General features: G+C 36.8%; 1 pseudogene; it reads left to right on the forward strand.

The window, feature by feature from the left end:
* LOC139720433 (plexin-A4-like) overlaps positions 1-21,230 on the forward strand; it is a 73,499-nt pseudogene that overhangs the window by 17,142 nt on the left and 35,127 nt on the right.

Below are 21,230 nucleotides of genomic sequence, written 5' to 3' on the forward strand. Positions count from 1 at the left end.
CACCAGGAAGGAAGTCACTAAATGAAATGAATCATGCAGTGTTCCTATCCTAGATTAAAAAAAAACCAAAAACATTTGACAGTCCTATCATAGCTTTGAAATCTTGCCTCTACAAACTGCGCTTTTTACCAGACCTTTGATGAGTGTTATAATTATTACTTTGCTATTAAAGTGAGCTATATGAATTATTATCCTAAGGTTTGAGCTTAGTACTGAGTCTGATGTGAATACATTTGTATGCAGGTATTGAAGATGTCCTTGGCAAACTGCAGTAATTACCAGACCTGTGATGAATGCATTGGAGGAAGCGGTGGTAATGGTGGAGACCCTTACTGTGGATGGTGTACTCTAGAAGCCAGGTATGATGGCCACAAACAAATAACCCAGACATCGTACAGTATTTTTTGAGAGCTCCTCTTCTTTGGAAAATGTGTGTTTCTGATTGTGTTAATGAGCTTTCTCAGCTGCCTTTAATACCAATGTTGGTATTATTGGGAAGAATGAGGAATATTTATTGACTTTAACACAACCAGGATGCAAGGAACAATTAGCTATTTTTACCTAAAGGAGCATTTTTTTTTTTACATCAAGGGAGGAGGTTATGTTTTCCTTCAGCATTGGTTTGTTGGTTGGTTGGTTTGTTTGTCCATGTGCAAAATAACTCAAGGAAGTTGTGAAAGGATTTTGATGAAACTTACAGGAAAGGTTGAGAATGACACAAGGAACAGATGATTAAATTTTGGTAGTGATCTGGGAAATTTATGAAGGTATGTACTGTAGGCACAATTGAGTTCAAGCTGCACATGTTTCAGGTTTTCATGCCCGCACTAATTCCTAAAGTGCATGCTCTAGTTTCTGCTCAGGTGAGGCGTGCCACGCAGCTGGAGTTTGATGACATAACAAAAGGTTCTGTACTGGGAAATTTGGCGACTTACTATGCATTGATACATGTATGGGTGGAAATCACTGATCTCTATGGAAAAACAAGGTCAGTGGTGGAAAGTAGCTGCTTGGCAGAGGTACATGTAGTGCGCTCTCAGAGTGCTTCTCTACATGTAGTTACCGTTGGCTTGTCCATGTGCAAAATAACTCAAAAAGTTGGTAATGGATTTGGATGAAACTTCTAGGAAAGATTAAGAATAACACAAAGAACAGATGATTAAATTTTGGTATTCATCCGGAATATTTTATAAAACAGAATATTTATATTTAGGTGATACGCTATCAGCGTATCACCTATTGTGATTGCCAAAATTTCTCTTTTTTTTTATTCTTCTTTCTTTCTGCCACATTTTGTGTCGTCAATATCTCAACAATGACATTACGGAATAACATGACATTTTCAGTCAACATGTCTCATAACAATATCTAGCCACAATAAGGTTTTCATGACAGTAACATATCTATGACGTCATCTAGGCGCCATTTTGTGATTTTCGGACCTTAACTTCATAACTAGATATCATTTCTGTATCATTTTCGGTGGACACAAAGTTCAGGTCACGCTCTATCTTACATTTTAACGCTAGTTACCCAGGTCATCATTACGCGCGCGTTTGCGCGCGTCAAAATTTTAAAAGGCTCAAAACGACTTCCCAATGGGAAATCTCGAAGTTTCAGACAATTTTAAGCGTTTCAAACATTTTCTCGCGTGCGCGTCCGTCCGCGCAATTTCGCGCGCAGAGGGCGTAACTAACATGAAAATGCAATTTTTTTGACTGATTTGGATTTCTGATACTTTGAGTAACAATATCCATTGATTTCCGATCGATTTTGACCTATAACAAAGGAATGCACTGGCGTCAAAGTTGAAATTCCGCGTGCGCGTCTTTCTGCAAATATAGTGAAAAAACATGTTTTTGTTTATGTCGCCATAGCTCTTTAAATCGTCCATTGACCCTATATTTCTATTGCATATTACAAAAGCATATGAATTGGAAATAACGTTTCAAGTACCAATATTGCCAGGAAAACTCATGACGTCATCATATCATCATCTGAAATCAAAAAAGTGGAATTAATTTTTTTGAGGTACTCTTTCTGACATTCATTTACTCGTATCTCTGTTGTTTAAGCTTAATATCACCCCAAATTCAGATATGTTTTACTTTGAACATTTGCCTTTCAAGTCCATGTCATGGTTTTGAAATTTGATGACGTCATCATACTTTAAATTGTGATTAAAGGTAAAGACGCAAAATCGGACAAGTCTACGTGTTATGTCTATGGGAGGTGATTTTTTTAAAAACCATACATTGACTTGACAACGTTTAAGCACCTTTATCTCAGATGATTTTGCTTCATTTCCTCTGAAAATTAAGTATGTTGTAGCTGTGACAATAAGCTGCAGTAATCATGCATTTTATTCTTTGAAATCTCCTCATCAGGTTGACAATTTTGCAATTTAAAACTGAAAATGAGAATGGAATGCGGACGAAACGATTCCTGATTCATCTTTCACGTACATAAGTTTACGTTCCTCTAATTTTCTCGTCGAGACGTATGGCCGAGTGGTTAGAGGTGTCGTCACAGAAACGTGAGGTTGCACACGTACGGGTTCGAACCTCACTAGAGCACGAAAGAAAATAATAATTTTTTTTTTTTACTTTTTTTCTTCAATGGAGTACTACACCTTTGTCCATGTAGAAGTCACGTTCGCATGTAAACACACCTATACGCACACACTCACACAGTATCCCTTTGTTTATCGTTGGAGACTGCATTGCTTCGACTGCTGCAAAATATTGCAGGCTGGGCTTTTCTAGCTGATCATGGTATATTGTAACAAAATGAAATTTGTTCATATCAATTCAGTAACACAATGTAGTCGTGGTTACTTTGTGCTGATTTTATACATGTAAGAAGCTATACATTGTAAAAAAAGGTATTTGAATTGTTCCTTTAAGTCAGTCTTCTGTATTGATGATTATTTGTCAATTAGTGGTTTTTGTGGAGTTTCAGATAATGATAAAAAGTATGTATGATAAGTGCAGCGATACTTTCTACAGTTAGTTCAAAGTTGTGTTACAGAGGTTTGATACATACATTTAGCATTGTGTTTGTGTGTCCACGTGTGTATACAGGTTGGCCATATGGCACATTCTAGACAATAAATCTTAATTAATTAGCAAACGCGATCAGCTATGGAACTGAATATGGTACTAATGTTAGATGTTCATGATTCTCAACTGTGACGAGTTTAAAGAGATAGCTTAACTGTGTGCAAAAATAAAGCAATAATAAGGAAATTTTAAGGGAATTTGATAACCATGCCTATAATAATTTCATACAGGTACTAATAGCTGCCTCATATTCGTGTGATTGATGGTCATGTCAATAGCAAACTGACAACGTACGATTAATATATTATACATTAAACAACTGTCTTTCAAATCCATATCGATGTTTTCTAGTTTGATGACGTCATCATACTTTAAATTGTGATAAAAGTAAAGACACAAAATCGGACAAGTTTACGTGTTATGTCTATGGGAGGTGATTTTTTTTAAAACCATGCATTGACTTGACAACGTTTAAGCACCTCTATCTCAGCTGATTTTGCTTCATTTCCTCTGAAACGTTAGTATGTTGTAGCTGAGAATATAAGCTGCAGTAATCATGCATTTTATTCTTTGAAATTTCCTCATCAGATTGACAATTTTGCAGTTTAAAACTGAAAATGAAAATGGAATGTGGACAAAACGATTCCTCATGTATCTTTCACATACATAAGTTTACGTTCCCCATATTTTCTCGTCGAGACGTATGGCCGAGTGGCTAAAGGCGACGTCTCAGAGACGTAAGGTTGCGGGTTCGAACCCCACAAGATCACGAAACAAAATGCTTAGCTATTTTACTTTTTTTTCTTCAATTTTGTATTACATATTCGTCCATGTAGAAATCACGTACGTATATAAACGCACCTATATACACACACAGACACACACACACACACGCCATATCCCTCTTTTTTGTGTGTTGGAGACCACATTGCTTCGACTGCAGCAAAATTTTGCAGGTTGACTTTGTCAAACCGATCATAGTATGTAATGACGACGACTGAGGTGTTGTACTTTGAACAATTGTCTTTCAAGACGATGTCATTGTTTTGTAATTTGATGACGTCATTACACTGAAAATTGTGATTAAAGGCAAGGTATCAAAACCAGCCGATTATAGGTTTTATGTCTGCGGGACGTATTTTTCCCAAGTTGCCAGAAATGGCATAGCGACCTCAGTCGTTACAAGGCCGCTTTTCCGTCTAGCAATGCAATAGATGTTCACACGGCCACGTTGGTTGAGTGGGCATTGACTTTCCCCCTGTTATATCTATACATTGTTTTTTTTTGTCTTACCATTTCCGTGGATGACCCGTGGCCGAGTGGTTACAGAAACGGTTTCGCATGTACGCTCAATATAACTTCAAGGTGCCTATATCACATTCTTTTCTTTGTCGATCACAGATGACTGTCATCTGATGACCACAAGCGTATCACCTAACTCGTCCTCAATGTGACGAGTTTTCATGTCTCGTTAACAATAAGGCTTGTATTTTTAGCATGCATTCGTATGGGTGGAAATCACTGATCCCTATGGAAGAACAAGATCACTGGTGGAAAGTGGCTGCTTGGCAGAGGTCTGCACTTGCAGAGTGCTTCTCCATTTTTATGCCTCCGCCACGAAGTGGTGCCGGAGGCATTATGTTTTCGGGTTGTCCGTCCGTCCGTCCGTCCTTCCGTCCGTCCGTCCGTCCGTCCTTCCGTCCGTCCTTCCGTCCGTCCGTAATGAATTTTGTGGACAAGGTAACTATCAAAACCTGTTGAGGTATCCTAATGAAACTTGGCATGTATGTGTATTAGGGGGTGAAGTTGTGCCTATCAACTTTTGGATGCACATGCTCAAGGTCAAAGGTCAAAAGGTCAAGGTCAAATACATAAAATTTCACTATTTCCACCATATCTATTGAATGCCTGAAGATATTTTCTTGAAACTTAGTGTATATATGTATTACCCAATTAAGATTCTCTGGTGAAAGTTTGGGTCATGAGGTCAAAGGTCAAAGGTGAAAAGGTCAGGGTCAAATACATAAAATTTCACTATTTCCACCATATCTATTGAATGCCTGAAGATATTTTCTTGAAACTTAGTGTATATATGTATTACCCAATTAAGATTCTCTGGTGAAAGTTTGGGTCATGAGGTCAAAGGTCAAAGGTGAAAAGGTCAAGTAAAAATATTAAAACTTCTTTTTTTTTCTCTATACCTTGGAAAATTGTTCAAGGTATCTTCATGGAACATAGTATATACATATACGGACTGGAAGTGATTATCTAGAGAATGTAGGGTTCATGGGGTCAAAGGTCAGGGGTCAAAGGTCAAGTGCAACACTTCAAAATTTTACTATTTCCCTCCTATCATGCAATGCCAGCAGGGTTATTTTTTTTTTTACACTTGGTGTATGCATACATGTGTAACCTCATAGAAATTTTCTGGAAAGTTTTTTTTTTCTTCTTTTTTTGCCTCAAAGGTCAAAAGGTCAAAGATCAAGTGAAAGTGCTGAACTAACTTTTTCCTCCATATCTCGGAAGTGGCTCAAGTTATCTTGAAACATAGTACATATTATGCATGTTCTACCTGAAAGTGATTATCTTAATGAATTTTAGGGTCAAGGAACAGATGAAAATGGTAACAATTTACTATTCAATTCAGAAATTGCACTTTTTCTCCACACCTGTACCTTGAAAATTACTCAATGCCTAAATGTATGAATGGGTCAAAGTCGAGTTAAAGTCCTTAAATCCCTAGATACATGCTCTCCTATTCATCCAATTAAACCTAGGTCAAGGAAGATGAACATTCAACACATTTGTGACAAACTTGTCATTTCAGTATTTTGCCAATTTGTGAAAATGTAATCACACATTGTCCACATGTACTATCTAGACCTATTGGGAAAATCATGCATTATGGCGGAGCGTATCCGGGCACTTACCCCCTGGGCAACTACCCTCCGGATAACTACCACCCGGATAATTACCCCCCAGGTCTATTTCCCCTTAGGGCAACTACCCCCCGGACAACTACCCTCCCAGGGCAATCACCCTCCAGGGCCATTACCCCCTAGGAAAACTACCACCCGGTCATCTACCCTCCTAGGGCAACTACCCCCAAGGGCAATTACCCCTAGGACATCAACCCCCCGGATAACTACCCCCTGGGTAACTACCCCCTGGATGACTACCCCCCGGATAACTACCCCCCAGATAACTACCACCCGGATAACTACCCCCTGGATAACTACCCCCCGGATAACTACCCCCTGGATAACTACCCCCCGGAGAACTACCCCCTGGGTAACTACCCCCCGGAGAACTACCCCCCGGATAACTACCCCCCGGATAACTACCCCCCGGATAACTACCCCCAGGATAACTACCACCCGGATAATTACTCCCCGGATAACTACCCCCAGGATAACTACCACCCGGATTACTACCCCCCCCCCATTAACAATACCCCGAACCCCCCCCCCCCCCCCCCCGCCCCCTCCTGATACTTACCTACTGGACAACCCTCCCTCCCCGCCCCCCGAAAGTTACCACCCGTCGTATATTTTCCATAAGTTCATAACACCATATCAGAAGATGCACCTTTCTCTTACACTGTCATCACTCTTTTGGCTTGTCATTTATTTTCTACCGTTATAACACATGATAGACGATAAACATAAGAAAAGGAGAGTTGATTTCACTGCAATTCATATTCCCTTAACATTAGCGAGGGACTCTTCGATATAAAGCCATAATTTCTGATAGGATCCGGGCACGGTTTTATGAAAGTTATCAGTCCTGACAAGCTGTCAGTTCCACACAATTACCAATCGTTGTAGGTCGATCAAAGCAGGTCCATGGTAACAAGTCAGTGACTCGAGCTTATCAATCAAGCAGAACCCATGGTTTTATTGAAATTATTAGATACTAACAAGATGTCATAACTGGCAACTTTTATCAAAAGGTGCCCTAATCTGTCATGAGAGTAAAATTACAGCTTGTTTTACGTACAAGTAGAATTGTGCAAGTTTTCAAATTAAATGTTCTCGACACTTTAAGAGGAAATCCAGTTCAAATATAAGTTAGTCTCATTAAAAAGAGTAAAATATTACGAGTTTAACGGTATTTTTTTTTTTTTTTTTACAAAACACCCCTAGTTGTTAACGAAGTCTTTTGTCCTGCACCCTCTTTTTGAATAGATCTAGGGAGAGTTGTATAGTTGACAGAATCCTTTTTACATTATAGGGCTGCTCTGTTTTATCCCGGCCATTTCAAGAGTATTTTTTTTTTCTCAAAAAATTGAATCCTTCTTGGAATAACATGCTCTTTAATATTTCGTAAGGGGTTTCTAATTATCTCACCCAAAAGATGTTTAAAACCTGAAGTTAGGTCTCGACCAAAACCAGACGATATGAAAAAATGTTAGGTTTTTTTTTCAATTCAAATAGCTAATGTGTTCGAAAATAACAATGAGAGACGTAATTTTCTGGGGGAGAGTTATTGTAAGAGGGGTGATTGTTTGGAGCCTAATTTCAATAAGGAGTAATTGTCAAGGGAGGTAATGTTCTGCAGTGATCATACCAAGGAGGTGACAATCTCTTCCCACATCCTTGATATACTAGTTGTTAATATGCCCAATAATGCAGTAGGGCAATTCTGAAATGAGCGTTAACGGTATAACAGTAAAATAGTTACAAAATTGATGAAACAATGCAAAGAAAGCAAATTAAGACAGAGACGAAGTACACAAATAAAGATACAGTGCACTCCCGTTACAACGAACACGGTTATAACGAAATTTCGTTATAACGAAGCAAAACTTCTGGTCCCAAAATTATCGCCATTAAAGTCTATGGTACAAAATTCGCTTATAACGAAGACGGTTATAACAAAATTTTCGTTATCACGAAGTCTTTTCTGAGCGCCACTGACAAAGAAAAACAAAAGAAATGCGCTCCGTTATAACGAAATGCGGATCGCATTCGAAAATGCGTAGCGGAACAAGCATTATTAAAGCGTCTCTGCATGAGCGAACGCATCATTAAATGTTCACTCCGTGTATCACGCACAGTTTCCGAGGGGAACTTGCGTTGTTGTAATAAAATAATTTGAATTCAGATAAGGTTTGTTTCATTGTTCCGAAGTCCTTTAATACAAAACACACAGATTCTGATACAACTAAATGTCCGTTAGTTCGGAAATGAAAGAGGGTTTGTTATTAAGCACATTTTGGCGTTATTCCAAAGGTTCGTTAATTCGATAATAAAATATGGTCCTTATTCTTATTCTTATACGGTTCGTTAGTCCGAAAATGATAGGAATTCAAAACGTTCGTTAATCGGAACATTACAAAAAGTATCGTTAATCCATGGTGGAAAAAGGAGAGTACACTAACAAAACTTAAGAATTGCAATCTTTATAATCGTCTTAAGATAAATAAATCTTCGAAATAACTAACCTTTCTCATCTTTTTTTTCATTAACAAAATTTCTTCGGAATAACGAACCTTATTTCATTTTCGGATGAAAAAGCCTTCGGAACAACGGACTTTCTGACTAGTGAACCTTTTTCTTTTTTTTTTTTTGATTTATAAACCTTCAGAATGACGAACCTCATTTCATTTTCAGATCAACGAACCTTCGGAAAATGAACAATATATTATTTTGATCTAGATTATGAACTTTCGGAACGATGATTCTGCGGAAATGCGAACCTTCACATAAACAAACCATCGGAATCCCGGGAATGGCGAAACTTCGGAATAAGGAGTCTTCGGAGTAACGTACTTTAGTAAGAAAAGAACCTTTGGAATAGCGAACTGTAACCAAATCCTACACCGTCATTTTCTACACATGTGTGACAACACAAACAACTTTATGCTCTTTTTAAAATGTAATATTTAAACGAAATTAAAAAGGTATTCTCCCATTTCACATAGCTTTCCAGCGTATGATGAGGATTCAACAAACAAAATTTTTTTATGCGTGGTTTCCTTCTTTTCGTTATACATTGCATATTATATTTGTTCGGTTACAACGAAATTTCGTTAAAACGAAAAAAAAAAAAAACTGCCGGTCCTGAGCATTTCGTTTTAACGGGAGTGCACTGCACATGAACACACACGAGATAAATCCCTTGTAATGAGAGAAAGAGGAAAGGTGAGTTATGAATGACAGGAATAGACTACCTTCACAGTGGACAGAGAAAAGCGAGAGGGAAGAGGAAGATGATGGGTCAAAACCAGGGCACGTGAGGCATGAGATATAAGCTCCTCAAAATAAAGAAGTGTTACATGGATTTGTGGTAAACGATAGACAATTGTGGTTAAAAATATTGCAAAAAGTTTAACTCATTCTGAAGTGTAACATTTCTTCAAAATGTCTCTGGTTCAATGGTAAAGGCATTCAAACTTAAAACTTCTTTTATACTATACTATCAAGAGAAATCCGAAATTTCGGAACAGTAAAAGAAAATACAGATTTAGCGAAAATAGTTTGGTTAAAGGCATTTAAATTTACTGGATTACCGGGTAGGATGTGAAGGGACAGCTTCGTTTTTTATGAACATAGAGTCAAAATACAGAGGGAGAAATTAAGCTTTTACATAAATTGTCCTAAGTGCAAACGATACAAATCGTAAATCTTTAAGATGTTGTTTTCATAAAATGATGTATCAGTATGGCATCTCCGTGATTCCTGGCAAATAATACAAAGAACTTCGTTTCCTGTAGTAATGATATTCTTTTTATTAAAGGTAAGATGGGGGGGGGGGCAATGACCCGGGAGGTAGTTACCCAGGGGGTAATTGGCGTGGTGCACTGTCCTGGGGTAATTTTCGTCTTGATAGTTATAGGGGAGGGGGAGTTGTAGGCTTGCTTATCCGGGGTAATCATCCTCGGGAAGTTATCGGAGGGTGTAGTTATCGGGTGGAAGTTATCTGGGGTCTAGTTATCGGAGGAGGGGGTAATTAACCTGGGGATAATTATCCTGGTGGTAATTATCGGGGGGGGGGGGGGGGGTAGTTATCCGGAGGGTAATTATCCGGGGGGGAGATTATCCGGGGGGTAATTATCCGGGGGGTAATTATCCGAGGGGTAATTATCGGGGGGTAGTTATCCGGGGGGGTAGTTATCCGGGGAGTAGTTATCCTGGGGGTAGTTACCCAGGGGGTAGTTCTCCGGGGGGTAGTTACCCAGGGGGTAGTTCTCCGGGGGGTAGTTATCCAGGGGGTAGTTCTCCGGGGGGTAGTTATCCAGGGGGTAGTTATCCGGGTGGTAGTTATCCAGGGGGTAGTTATCCGAGGGGGTAGTTATCCAGGGGTAGTTATCCGAGGGGTAGTTATCCAGGGGGTAGTTTTCCTAAGGGGGAATTGCCCTGGGGGGTGATTGCCCTTGGAGGGTAGTTGTCCGGGGGGTAGTTGTCCTAGGGGGTAATTACCCTGGAGGGTAATTGCCCTTGGAGGGTAGTTGTCCGGGGGGTAGTTGCCCTAGGGGGGAATTGTCCTGGGGGGTAATTATCCGGGTGGTAGTTATCCGGAGGGTGGTTTTCCAGGGGGTACTGTTCCTAGAACCATGGCGGAGGCATACCAGTCGCCAAAGCGACATTTCTAGTTTTTTTCTGTGTTTATGCTTCAATTGTGATGTGCTTCAAATTGTATGTTGAATATTATTAACTTAATATATGCTTGTGTGTAGCTGCTGTTTGAATCTAAATTGTAGACTTTTCGTCAGCTGAGAACCAGAAGGGCGCTAATGCATTTTAGATTTGAGTGTAAGTATTGTAACAATAATGAACCAATAAATTTTCATAATATAAAAAAGTGTATTTAATAAAAATTGGGTATTTGTATGAGGATTTGTATTAAGCATCGTTTCATATGTTATTGGGGAAAATACCACCCTGTGGTGTTATAATTTATTTTATCGAAAATAAAAAAATATTGAAATTGACACCATACTGAAGAGAAGATCGAGCTCTACAGCTTGATACCAATAACTTAATACCCCCCCCCAAATTGTATAGCACCCTTCTGGTTTTCAGCCAACTATTTTGATATTCAAGTCTCTCTCTATAAACTCTCTCTGAAGTGTAGAGCTTGAAATGTGTGCTGAATAGTGAACTCTACCTTCTTGCACATGCAGGCTCAGATTTGACACTTTAAAACCATATGTGAAATGAAATTTTATTGCAAGCCACAAACAATGCAATGCGGTATGTCTATTAGATGTACTAGATACATGGACTGTGCTCGGAGCAATGAATCCACTCGGTGGTTGTCCTACAATGCTGTACAGTGTGTGAGCATCTCAGACATCCAGCCTTCAGACAGCATTAGACATGACCTGAGTGAACAGCCAGTAAGTTCAATTTTTTGTCTATAGATACACTATATGACCAGGTCTTTACGTTATATCTGTGAGTATCTATATTATAAGAACTGATGTAAAGAAATTGTATAGTATTGGTTGGGGTGAAGATTCAGCTTTAAGTTTCTTGGAAGGTGCTTTGAAACTACTTCATGAAATGTTTAAGAAAATACATTGTAGGCCTTCAATTCTAAGAGAATTTTTTGTTTGTTTGTTTGGTTTTATTGTATTTTTCTTCATTTCGATTCAAGATAACATCATGAATAATATTCTTAAGCATTTTCATTATGAAATAACATCATCAATAATATTTTTCAACCTAAAGGACGAAAAAATATACAGTGCAAACATAACTTACAAAACTGTAATCATTGATGATAAACGATGCCAGATAAAAGGGAATATTTATAAGGTGAAAAATGCATCAGACCATGTATCAGTATCGTAAGTGTGGCCTTGAAATGATAGCGGCCTGATAAATTCAAAGTTTATTTTATAAAAATCAGTTTTGAAATGGCTGAGATATCCAAAAACAAACTAAAACAAAGCAATCGTAATGAAAGGCAGCTCCCACCTTTTATTAGGATTGCTTTGTATTGGATATCTCGGCCATTTCAAATCCAAATTTTGTCGAATAAAATTTGAATTCCTCTTAGAATTATATTCTCTTTCATATTTATTAGAGGGTACTTATTATCTTGAAAAAACATCATCATCAAAAATTGTTGAAAGCCTGGGGGGCATTTCATGAAGGGACTTGTCGGATAAAATATCTGACAAGTCAGTTATATCCGACAAGTTTTGAGAAATTCTTTAGTCTGATTGGCTGATTTCTCTGAACTTGTCGGATATAATTGACTTGTCAAATATTTTATCTGACAAGTTCCTTCATGAAATGCCCCCCTAAAGTCTTATCTCAACGGAAACTGTACCATCCCTTAATTAGCACAAGTGTCGTGTAAGGCAGATCTGAAAGTGAATTACAATTATGCAATATATGTAATAGAATAATGTTTTAGGGGTAGATTGCCACTTAGTCTAACCCCACTGTACTAATCCCTGTTTGGACTCATTTCATGTGGTCTAATCTCACAAAGAGAAAGTAGGTTTAGCTGTATTGGTGATAGATGATCTGGGAATGTTGTCTCTCTGCACATGTATTATCATAAAGCAAAGCCTTAATGAACAATTAAGAAAATGTTTCCAATTCTGAAATGTTACATGCAAAGTGATAGAGTTATGTCTTATTGAGCCTTAACAAATATTATGCTTATATTTGGATGTCACAGATTGAAACTTTTCATCTCTTCTTCTTCCATTTTTACAGTTGAATATCACAATACAGCAGCTGCCTGCTTTGACAAATGGTAATGAATACAGTTGCATGTTTGATTCTTATGAAATGTCCGCTGTTACTTCTGGAAATACAGTTGACTGTACTACACCACCTTCAAGCTCTGTACCACCAATACCCGAAGGAGGTTTGTAATAAAAACAGTACTTTTACAATTCATATATTGTAGGTGCTGTTTTTAAGATGAAATATGTAATAAAGACATTTTGCAGAGATTCCTGACAGAACAGATCCATTTTCACAACAAAATACTATGACAAAACCTAAGAAGCTTTCCATTCATGTTACAACTGCGCTACATTTGTATGACAAATCATAAAGTAAGAAACGTGTCGAGATTTTTGTTTGCACTGTTCAATGTAAGTTTGGCTAGGTGGTTTGATGTTGTGCAACTAGCTGCACTTGTGTTTTTGGTCACAAGGAAGAATTTATGTATTTGACAGAAGTCACGTACAACAAATCCCACAATCTCTATTTTGATGAGCACTCAAAGTTAGAAGAATGGCAGTGCAGTTTGTGATTTTTCTAGTAATGTATATTTTTGCAAGGCATTTTGTACGTCCAGATGCTGCCAAATTTCTAAATTGTCAATTTTTCATGTATGATGTGAATTGCCTTCAGGAATTCTATTATTTTTTTAAAACAGATATCGTAGGGCGTGATGTATGTTACTTGTAGTACAAATGTTAATATTTTGTGGGAACTTGAAAACAAGGTAGTTCGTGATAAAGCCATGCAATATTGTACATACCAGTTCTTCTTGACAAACATTCTGCTGTGCTGGAAGAGTGGACCATGGCATCAGACACAGTCAGCTTTATTTTCTTTCTTTTTTTGCATGTGTTTATGTTCTGAAATTCCTTAAGGACTGATTAAAAATCAATATATTACTCTCACTATGCATTCTTTGTTAAACCACCAGAAAGTACTGTCCAAGTAAGGAATATAAAGTGAACCAGGTATGTCACACAAAATATACATTTCCTTTGTGAGACATGCTTAAATTCTTAACCAAAATCAAATTGATTTGTTTCATCAGTATCTTCTTATATAGTGTCAAATGATTTACCTTATTGTTGTTAATGTCTTCCTGTGTACAGCTGACCATGTGGTTATGGCACTCTCAATCAAGTCAACTGAAAGCGAAGTGAACTTTGTTGAGAGAGATTTCTTCTTTTTTGACTGCACTCGCATCTCGTCGTAAGTCTTGTCTATTGCAATCCCAGACTAGATACTACTTTGGTTGAATTACCTTAATTAAAGGTTTAAGTTACTTTGGAATTAGATATCAATGGAATAGGTTTATTTGTTTGTCCCTTTCATATGTACATGTACAAAAGTTGTATATGAATCTTTCGCAAATTGAATTATTTCGAGTGGAGTTTCTCATATCTGCACTATGTTGTATCAAATGAGGGCAGTTTGCTAGATTTGTCTAACGTTTATATATTTCTCAATCAAAGCTGATGATGCTAGTGGAATTCTCACTGCTTAACCAAATTTGATGTACTCCATCTCAAATGTACACCCAAACCAAAGAAAAAGAAAGAAAATGTTTACAAAGTGATCTTTTGAAACATGCAACCCCATCTGACATTATAACTAGTGTATACTCTGAACAATGTTCTCACCCTATTTGTAGATGTTCATCTTGTGTGACTAGCCGGTGGCCTTGTGACTGGTGTGTATATGAAAACAGGTGTACACACGACAGCTCATCATGTGTAGATGACATCATTGTTTATAATGGAGATAATGTGAGTCTACCTTCTACATCTCATATAAACCATATGTGAATATGTCTATCTTTAAATCATTAGAAGTAGTGACTACATACAATGTATCTGTTATGTAATATATACATGTATGTGTACCATTTCTGAGGATCTTGTTACAAAGAAATTAATTTGTTATTATCATGCTGCATAATCCATACTGTGCTTTTAATTGTTTGCTTCATTTTTTTTTCAGAGGGCACAAACCTGTGATCATTGTTTCCATGTGCTGGAGTGTGATGTCACAAAATTGGATTTTGATAACAGTATGGTGTTATCTATTGATATACACCCAGGGTAGCCTTGTCAGTGCCAAGCTTTGCCAGAGGGCCCTTCCATTATTATTAATGCCCAAGCACTGCCAGGTAGGGACCTACCCACTTAAAATCTTGCATCAAGACAGAGATTTCATGGGTAAAAATGATTTGTCTTGGATAATCGAATGCACCAAGCAGGACTCAAACCTAAGACATTCTGATTACAAATAGTTGCTCTTATCCACTGTAACACTGTGCTTCCGTAAATAGCATGACTAATGAGTAAAAACTATGATTAAGTTGGCTAATTTAAATACTTATATCATCACAACAAACAGATGCCAGGTCAGACAGGCAGAAGAGGGCAGGGATATTGCCCTCAGCTCCTCGGTGTGCCAGAAGAAACCCTGATACCAGTCAATATTGCAGCTGGTTACAGCATCATGGCATCCAATCTACCAACTGATCCAACCAAGGTAGGAAAACCATCATCATGGTTCAAAACAAAATTTCTTGCTTGTCATAGACATCTGACAATAGATGGATTGTGACAAACTTAAAGGACAAGTCCACCTTCATGGACATGTGGATAGAGTAAATGCAGCAATATTAGTAGAACACATCAGTGAGGGTTTGAGGAAAATTGGACAACCTGTTAAAAAGTTATAAATTCTCAGAAGTTTCTGCTCAGTCACTGCTGGATGAAAAGACTACCCAGCCTGTGATGTCATATGTGTACAATGATATAAAGAAAACACAGAAAATTCAACATATTTTCACTTTTCTTGCATTGTGAAAGAATTCTTGACTTGCCTCTTTCAGAAGGCAGGGCTAATAATATTACCCTTAATGTACATCAGCGACAAGTCGAGGAAAAGTGTACTTTTTTTTTTTTCAAAAAAAAAAGGTATTCAAATTCTCTTTATATTTTCCGTATATATTTGTATGCATGTGACATCATACACTACAGTAGTCTTATCCAGCAGCGACTACACAGACACTTTAAGAATTCATAACTTGTGAATGAATTGCACAATTTTCTCCAAACTTTCACTGATGTGTTGGAATAATAGTGCTGCAGTCACTCATTCCACATGTGCATGAAGGTGAAAGTGTCCTTGTTAAAAGGGTAATAAGAAATTATGAGGCTACAGTTTCAAAGCATCTCTCTCCATACCACAAGTTGTAGATACCCATACAGTCCCTATGCAATGTATCATGCACAGGACTTTCTTAGTACTGCCCCATTCACAGTCGCCTTAATTACCTCCGCCAAGGGGGGAGGTTAGGTTTTCGTTACCGTTGGTTTGTGTGTTTGTTCGTTTGTTAGTTAGTTAGTTTGTCCGTGTGCAAAGTAACTCAAAAGTAGTTAACAGATTGGGATGAAACTTGCAGGAAAGGTTGAGAGTGACACAAGTACCAAACGATTAACTTTTGGTAGTGATCCGAGAATTTTGGGGGAATTTGTGAAGGATTTGTGATATTTTGGCAGGTAGGGTCAATGAACTTGGGAGTTCAGGCTGCACGTATTTGAGGTTTGCATGCGCGCACTAAAGTGCTTGCTCTTGTTTCTGCTAGGGCGAGGTGCGCCGAGCAGCTGAGGGTTTATGATGTAACAAAGGCTTCTATATTGGGAAATCAGGCGATTTTTCAGTGGTTGAAAATCACTAATCTCTATGGAAGAGCAAGATATCAGTTGAAAGTAACTGCTTGGCGGAGGTCTGCGCTCTCGGAGTGCTTTTCTAGTTACCATTTAAAATGTATATGAATGATCTTTGCTGCAAGGAGGAAATAACAGCTTGACTATGAGCATGCCAAGTTCCCATTTCCTACTATGAATATTTTATTGCAAGTAGTGTCATACAATTTGTGTTTCAATACAATGTGTGAAATCCCTGATTCGATTACACTCATTATCTTCATTAGTGAAGAATGACATGATGTTCTCCCCTGCCTAGTATTAACGTCTGCTGTGAGAATGCAAAGTATGATTGATATCTAAAGAAGAACACAGTAATAGGAAGTCCAAAGACAAGGTCACTTTTTTTTTAAAGCGAAGTTTTGTTTGTTTGTTTGTTTTTTTGTCAGCAGCATTAAGTTATTCAATTCTCTATCTCAAGAAATATGGGACATAATCCCAATTCTTCTCTCAAAAGCTAAACTCTCGAGATAAACTTATTCAGAAAGTCAACTAATAGCTGACTGTGTTATTTGTTATTTCTTCTCAGGTTAAGGTAAGAAAGCCTCACTAGCATTTATTTGTATTTGATGCATAATGCGTTACCCCGGGGTACCGTAGCACCCCGGATTACCGCTTTGTGTAGCGCCACCTCACGTCCGCTCGAGGACAGCCGTAGAGAAATGCATGCACTGTGTGTGCTTGTACATTGTCGCTCCCATGCCACTGCATGTTATACGATGCATGCATGGCACACTGTGGTAGCAATAGCGTGACTGTGCTTCAGTACACTGCAGTGTAGTGGCTAGTGCCGCTAGCTCCAGCACCAAAATAATTTCCACTTTTTGGAAACTCCAGGGTACAACCTTTTAAAAAAAAATAATTCAATAAAATGACTGATTTTCATTTGGTACTCCGGGATGAAATCACTGGCTTTTTATATCCTTTCCTCTTCTCGTAAATTACACACTTATTTCAGTCAAATTGTTTGCTTGATTGTTTGCTATTGATTGTACTTCAAATGTTTCACAAATTATGAAATGTTATAATAAATAGAATGTTAATTTCCAACGTACTGTCATCTGAATTGCACATATTTTTTGTTAATCTTAATTATGTTGTCTTAATTTCATGTACGCTCTTGTAAATCCTTATCCTTGTCTGTTTTGTGTATTTTCTTGTCTTTAATGAATTTTGCCAAACATTTGATTTTACATGTACCCACCTTGTATATTTTGTGCTCCTTTTACATATTATGTAGCCAAATTTTGTTCTTAAAATCATATCTGTCCATTCATGACTCATGACTTTTACTCGAAATATTTTATTATTTTGATCTTCATTAAATAATGAACTCATTTTTACCATTTCTAACGACAAAGTTTTTTTTAATTCTGAAAAATATTATTTAATTTAATTGCATGACTTAATACTATTTTATGTAGTTTTTTTCACTAATCATTGTTTTATCCTCTGTTAAAACCATTCCTTTCCAATATCTGTGGATATATATCTTATGTAACTTGCAAAGTGTTTTGTATTTAACTTCATATGTTTCTTTCATTATTCAAATTTTACATTGTTCTTTTAATTTGTTAAGTAGATAATTTTAATTGAATTTTGATTGATTTTACCCTCAATAAATATGATTTTATTCAATTAGATGATTCAGTATAATATTTAGAAAAAAAACATTTTTTTCATAAATATGCTATATTGTTAAATTATATTTGATTTACAATTTGCAAACTATTGTATAATTTATTTCTCCGTTTAAAGTTTCATACTTTAGTCTTACGTCTACGTCAAATGATCTATTTGTTCATTTTTTTTTATTTGACCATTGTACAAAATCATATACATCTTTTTTTTTCCTTTTTTTTTTTTAGTAAAATGCTGTTATGTATAGCTTTATTTACGTCTGTATTTGTTCATTGTGTGTATACGCTGTATATTTACCTGGATGTGGACCCCTTTGGAAATCATCCTTGAGCTTAAAAGTTATCTCAGAATACTTATTTGGACAATACAGCTGTAGAAGAAGTTTCTTCAATTAGATTTTTAGGTTTGATTCTTGATAATAAGCTCACCTGGAATTTGCATATTGATTCCATTTGCTGTACAATTTCTAGAAATGCTGGCGTAATCAATAAAGTTAAATTTTATTTCCCCAAAAATGTTTTATTAATGTTATATTCATCTTTAATTTTACCCTATCTGAAATATGGCATTCTCGCTTGGAGCAACACGTACTCCTCATATCTAGAAAGAATTATTGCAGAAAAAAGCTCTGCGTATTATTTGTAAAGAATCGTGGAGATGTCATACTAATGACTTGTTTTATCAAAATGATATTTTAAAAATCAAGGATTTGTATTGTGTGAATTTAGGTCAGTTTATGTACAAATTGATAAATTATTCGCTTCCTTTTGCGTTTGACTCCATGTTTATTCAAAATAAAACTATACATGCATACCCCACTGGACAAACCAATGAATTCAATTTACCAATGTTTAGGACGATTTTTGCAAAGTCTATGTTCTCCTTCGCTGGACCTAAATTCTGGAATTCCCTTGACAGCAGCATAAAAGAATCTCTAAGTTTCAACACTTTTACTTTGAAATTAAAGAAAATGTTTATTAATTCTTATATCACTGGGAATTTGCATTTCGAAAGCTGCTAAGTGATTTCTTTGCTGCTAATGTCTTTACTTTGTTTAATTTCTTTCATAACCATTATAATATATCACACATAGATAGTCCACTTCTCGGTAAGATCAAAGTCTCATGTGCCCTGGCATCGACCCTTGAACTCTTCCTCCTTTGCCCTTTCCTCTGTCTTCCTATGTCTTCCTGTCCCCTTCTGGCCTTCGACCTTCTGTTTATTCTTTCCACGCGTATGTAAGAGAGCAGCTGTGTTCCTGTCTGTGTGTGCGTTTGTGTGTGTAATCGATTTATGTTCTGTTTCCCGAGGATTATGTCAAATTGTCTCGTTGCATTGTTACTGTAATTTTCACGACTCACGAGGGGGCTGCATTCTACAAGCTTGGCTTTTTAGCAGTCCCCTCCATTTCCGACCTTTTCTTTGTTATGATTCAGTCACATTTTATCCATGGATGTATTTCTTCAACTAGTATATTTATTGATTCATGTAAACAAATGACGTTTATCTAAATTTCATTTGGAAATGTAAAAGTTACATTGTACTTAATTTGTTTATATGAAATTGTCATATTACTGATACTTTGGCCAGAAATGAAATAGAAATGAATTGAATGAAATGAATGAATCCATGCTATGAATGGAAATGAATAAATAAAATAACTAAAATTTAAAATGTCGGTGTTAGACAATGTGTTCCCACGACAACAGTATTTTTAGAAATATATATACATACAGTTGAACCTCTCGTATCCGGACAAGTCGGGACCGGGGCTCATCCGGATAAGGGATTTGGCCGGATACGGGAGACTCATGCTTTATACACATGTACTGATGTAGCCCATTGTAGTACCACATGTAGTAATGTGTATACTGCAACCTTTTCATTGTTACACTCAGTAACAGACCCCAAAATAGAGGTTCGTGTTTGCAAGAATGAAATCATTTTCTTTTATAAATTCTTGGGATGATTTACCTAAATAATTATTAAGAAATGTCTCATGTATATGTAATTCATGTGTGTTTGTGTAGGAGTTCTAAAGGAGTTGGGAATCCCCCTTTCCTCCCGTAATTATGAGAAAAAAAAAATCACGGCGAGATTGCGTCCGTATAATAGAGAGATCCGGATAAAGGGAGGCCGGATAAGAGAGGTTCAACTGTAATTATATATTTATTACCAGTGTTTTGCTCACTCCATTAGTTGGGTTTATGCATTGAGATTTGGGAAAGGATGTTCAGTTTTAAATGAGCAGAAGATATTTTTGATCATCGTTGGGCAACCTGCTGCCATGGTACTATTCATTAATAAGACAATTGTTTGTTTGGTTTTTCTTTTAAAAGAATATCAAATAACCAGTTTTGGTGGCTGAGCTAACACCTTCAGGTCAGGGTGGGGCATCTGTCATATTCAGTGATAGTTCTAGTTATATTTGAGATTTAATTCAGTGCATTTTTGTGTAATAATGTATTTTTTGATAATGTTTGTAACTGTTTTATATTGATATACAAGTAGCTGATTCTGGGTGCATGCACTGGGTGGGGAGGAAGGTCTCGAACCTCGGTGATTAAGTTTACCTTTTCCTCCCCCATCAACCAGCAAAATGCACCTGGAATTATCACAATTCTTATATCATGTAATATGATTTTCTGTTTTTATTCTATGTCCACTTGTATTGTATGATGAATTGCTGAACAGGTACATAAATAGATAGATAAATAGATAAATAAATAGATAAATAAATTATACTACTACTACTACTAATAATAATAATAATAACAATAGTAATATTGGTAATGACAATAATATCAACCTGTTGATGAGAAGTCCTGAGTATCCTCGGGCAGGTGTCTATGGGAAATGTGTCTGGTAGCAAAATTAGTCCGTCCTTAATGGGTTAATACTAAGTTACTACTACTACTACTACTAATAATAATAAGAATCATGATAATACATGTGTAGTTTTGATTGAGACCTACCTTCAGATTTCCAGCATTTTTGGTGAGATAATGAGAAACCTCTCATGAAATGTGAAAGAGCATACAATTCCAAGAGGAATTCAACGTTTATTTGATGAAAACTGGTTTTGAAAT

This window comes from Diadema antillarum, unplaced genomic scaffold, assembly GCF_040938485.1.
Source record: "Diadema antillarum isolate AM-2024a unplaced genomic scaffold, OU_Dant_1.0 scf00000011, whole genome shotgun sequence".
NCBI classification, from domain to species: domain Eukaryota; kingdom Metazoa; phylum Echinodermata; class Echinoidea; order Diadematoida; family Diadematidae; genus Diadema; species Diadema antillarum.